Raw genomic sequence first — 4,633 nt, forward strand, 5'->3', positions numbered from 1 at the left:
AGAAACAGTCAGAAATAATGATCAGGTAATGTGGCAAAAAAAGGTCAGGTATGGTGATTAGTTAGTGCGTGAAACAATGCTTATAATGCCTATATTACTGCTTGAAAACCAATATACTCTCATTCATTCTCATTCATTGCTAGACGCCATGTATCCCAAACGGGGTGGCCAAGGGCTTAGAGTTAATTGTTTTACAGGGAGGGGCACTAATCCTCCACCAAACCCACTTGACACGTAGGGAGAACGTTATGCCAACAGCATCTGATGTTCCCAGGCGGTCATCCATCCAAGTACTAACCAGACTCAACGTTGCTTAACTTCGCTGATCGGACGGGAAGCAGTGTACTCAACGTGGTATGGCCGTTGGCACATATACTCTCATACTACATATAAATTCGTACCAAGTAAATAAATAAATACCGTTTATGAGTTGTGTGAAATAGTTACCCTCCCATAGAACTCGTTTTCTTTGGTGCCAGCATGTTAGAAAACCCAGTCAGATAAGGAGGAACTCCTACCTGGATCGAGTATTTTAAACCTCAGGTGAGCGATTTCCCTATGAATTTTCGATGTTTCTCACCAAAAGCAGAGGTTTTGGCCAAAAATTTTTTTTCGAAAATACCTCGGGATTGGGAGATGTCGGAGGTGTGGAAAACTTCGGGACATAATGGGTTAACTAGCCCATACCCCACTGACCGGGCTAATGTATGGCCCGGCCTGCACTATAGGTGCAGGGAATCTTACGAACGAACGAACAAATGCTGACTCTAGACAGAGATCTCATCTAGTCACGAGAGTAATGTGGCTGTAATGTGCGAGGAGGCTTACTATCTTCACTTCAAAACTGACTCTTACTTAAATATTTCTGTTTCTCCACAGTGCTCCATAACTCTACCTATTGTGATTAAATTCATGGATACTGTATAATGGTGCCTGCAATCCGTCAAGCCTTTTCCATTACACCAACTGTAGAAACATCTTTTTCCCAAAATTGTCTTACTACATTTACAGTTTCAACATAGTATGACATCCATAGACTTGGCTTGTTAGCTTCCTGGCATTGATTTTTCATTCTTATATTTATATATATATATACATATATATATTTTTATACGAGGATAAAGGAACCAAAGGCCATGAGCCCGCAGTAACAGTTCCCTCCAAGAGAAAAACAAAATACAATAGAGAGCTAAATTCAAGACCCGATCATTTTGAGATGCCTGAACACACTGCGTTTGAAAGACTGGAGATCATAGGCAGCAGGAAATACAGACAGAGGGAGACAGTTCCAGAGTTGACCTGTTGCATAAATGAAAGACTGGGAGTAACGGTTAACTCTTGCATTAGAGAGCTGGACAGAAAAGGGATGAGAGTTTGCTGCCAGACGGGTGCTACGCGCCCGTCGTAGACGTGGAGGAATGCAAGCAGACAGTTCAGAGGAGCAGTGACCATTAAAGTAGCAATAGAAAAGAGATAAAGATGCAACAGTGCGGCGAAGAGACAGAGGTTGAAGGGAGTCAGTAAGAGGAGGAGAGTTAATGAGACAAAAAGCCTTTGATTCCACCCTATTGAGAAGAGCTGTATGTGGGGAGCCTCCCCACACATGAGAGTTGTACTCCACACAGGGGCAGATAAAACCCCTGTATAGAGTCAACAATTGTGCAGGGGTAAAGAAAGAGCGGAGTCGGCTTAGCACACCCAATCTCTTGGAAGCAGATTTTACAAGAGATGTAATATGATCCTTCCAAGATAAGTCCCAAGTAAATGAAACCCCAAGCATGTTCAAGGATGGTGCAGGATTAAGCTGAATATTATTAAACATTAGTGGGTATACCCGTGGAAGATTTTGTCGGGTTGATAGGTGTAAGAACTGAGTCTTAGATGCATTAAAAACAACCATATTATTTTTACCCCAGTCAGAGATACGAGCTAAGTCGGACATTAGGTGTGTCATAGCCTCATCCCTTGTTTGTTGAAGTAACTGTTGAGATGGGCGTTGCGAGAACTGAAAGGAAAGGTGAAGGGTGGAGTCATCAGCGGATGAGTGGATAGGGTTAGATGTACAGCTTAGAAGATCATTGATGAATAAAAGGAAGAGAGTTGGTGATAGGACAGAGCCCTGAGGAACACCACTGATGATAGATCTAGGAGAAGAACGATGGCCGTCTACAACAGCAGCTATAGAATGACCAGAAAGGAAGCTAGCGATGAAGGCACAGATAGAAGGATAGAAACTGTTGGAGGGCAGTTTGGAAATTAAAGATTTATGCCAGATTCGATCGAAAGCCTTTGAGATGTCAAGTGCAATGGCAAAGCTTTCGACAAAGTCCCGAAAGGAGGATGGCCAGGAGTCTGAAAAGTAGGTGAGAAGATCGCCAGTGGAGCGTCCCTGACGGAACCCGTACTGACGATCGGAAAGAAGGTTGTGATAGGAAAGATGCCTTAAAATTTTTCTATTGAGATTCGAAAACTTTTAAAATACAGGACGTTAAAGCAATTGGACGATAGTTGGAGGGTTGGGAGTGGTCACCCTTCTTTGGGACTGGCTGAATGAGAGCAAACTTCCAGCAAGAATGAAAGATACAAGTTGACAGACACAGGCGAAAGAGTTTGCCTAGGCAGGGAGTAAGCACAGAAGCACAGTTCTTGAGAACAACAGAAGGGACCCCATCAGGTCCATATGCCTTGTTAGTACTGAGGCCAGTGATGGCAGAAAATACATCAGCTAAAGAAATTTTAATGTCAGCCATGAGGAAGTCAGAGGGTGGTGATGGAGGAACAGCACCGGAATCGTCTAAGGTGGAATTGGAGGAGAAAGTCTGTGTGAAGAGATCTGCTTTATCAGTAGAAGAAATAGTTACAGAACCATCAGAGTAGAAAAGAGGAGGGAAGGATGATGAGGTAAAGTTGTTAGAAAGATTTTTGGCAAGGTGCCAGAAGGAGCGGGAAGAATTCGAGTAGGAGAGTTGAGAGCATTTAGTATGGATGAAATTATTTTTAGTAGAGTGAACAGACTTAGCACAATTCCGGGCAGAAACGTAAAGATGATGTGATTCAGGGGTGGGTTGGCTCCGGTACCTTTTGTAGGCCCTCTCCTTGTTGAGGACAGCATTAGAACAAGCGTGATTAAACCAAGGCTTTCTTGCGTTAGTCAAAGGATATGAGAAAGGAATGTATGCTTCCATGCCCGAGAGAATAACCTCCGTAATGCGCAAGGCACACTCAGATGACTCCCGGCCATGGAAGCAATAATCATACCAGGGAATATCAACGAAGTACTGCCTGAGGGCCTCCCAGTCTTCGGCTCCAAAATGCCACAGGCGATGTTTCCCTGGAGGGTCCACAGGCCGTACCAGAGTGATAGGACAGGTTAAGGTAATAAGGTTGTGATCGGAGGAGCCCAATGGAGAGAAAAGATTAACAGAGTAAGCAGAAGGATTAGTTGTGAGGAAGAGGTCAAGTATGTTGGAGCTCTCTCCAAGGCGGTCAGGGATACGGGTAGGGTGCTGTACAAGCTGCTCTAGGTCATTAACCCGCCCCGTCCCATCGACGTATGGGTACGTTGCAACATTTTGCATTTGCCAGTGCCGGCGACGTACTGATATGTCGTGCAATTACAAGGTCCCTAATTTGCACAATTTTCAATTTTCGCGTGTGATTTTTCGTACGTATACACCGGACACCTTCCTCTATTCCTCTACAAGATGCCAAGCAGGGACAATGCTTTACACCGCATAATCTCCCCCCTCCCCCCCTCACTCCATTGTCTCGGCAATTGACCTGTTACCAGTGACCTGGCCAGTAAAGATATTCAGGGCCAGAGTCATTCCCCAATCGATGACAATGTGGAGGACAAAGTTTACATAGCATTAGAAGAAGAAAGTCAGAAATAATGATCAGGTAATATGGCAAAAAAAGGTCAGGTATGGTGATTAGTTAGTGAGTGGAACAATGCTTATAATGCCTATATTACTGCTTGAAAACCAATATACTCTCATACTACATATAAATTCGTACCAAGTAAATAAATAAATACTGTTTATGAGTTGTGTGAAATAGTTACCCTCCAGTAGAACTCGTTTTCTTTGGTGCCAGCATGTTAGAAAACCCAGTCAGGTTATGAGGAACTGCTACCTGTATCGAGTATTTTAAACCTCAGGAGAGCGATTTCTCTATGAATTTTCGATGTTTCTCACCAGAAGTGGAGGTTTTAGCCAAAAAAAAAAAAAAAAATCGAAAATACCTCGGAATTGGGGGATGTCGGAGGTGTGGAAAACCTCAGGACGCGACGGGTTAAGGATAGAAAAGATGTAGGCTTGTTCACTAGGTGGATCAGTGAAAGGAGAGGAGAGCCAAAGGTGGTGGTGAACATTGAAATCTCCTAGAATGGAGATTTCAGAGAAAGGAGAAATGGATAGAATGTGTTCCATCGTAGAAGTAAGATAGTTGAAGAATTTTTGATAGTCAGTAGAATTAGGGGATAAGTAAACAGCACATATATATTTAGTTAGAGAATGACAGGAAAGCCTCAGCAAATAATACATAGCAAAGCTAATGCACGTGGAAGTAACATGTTGTGCCCTACATTTGTTATTTTAGTATAAACAGTAAGGCGGACACAAGAAAACGCTTA

General features: G+C 43.2%; 1 non-coding gene across 1 annotated transcript; it reads right to left on the bottom strand.

Annotated features, from left to right (window-relative positions):
- Positions 1-249: 249 nt before the first annotated feature.
- On the bottom strand, positions 250-368 carry LOC145413318 (5S ribosomal RNA). The gene has a single exon (XR_013899717.1). It is a non-coding gene; the product is annotated as a 5S ribosomal RNA (ribosomal RNA).
- Positions 369-4,633: the final 4,265 nt, after the last annotated feature.

The sequence above is a fragment of the Coenobita brevimanus genome, chromosome 95 (assembly GCF_032717465.1).
Source record: "Coenobita brevimanus isolate Jiangsu-jjx chromosome 95, ASM3271746v2, whole genome shotgun sequence".
Taxonomy (NCBI): Eukaryota; Metazoa; Arthropoda; class Malacostraca; order Decapoda; family Coenobitidae; genus Coenobita; species Coenobita brevimanus.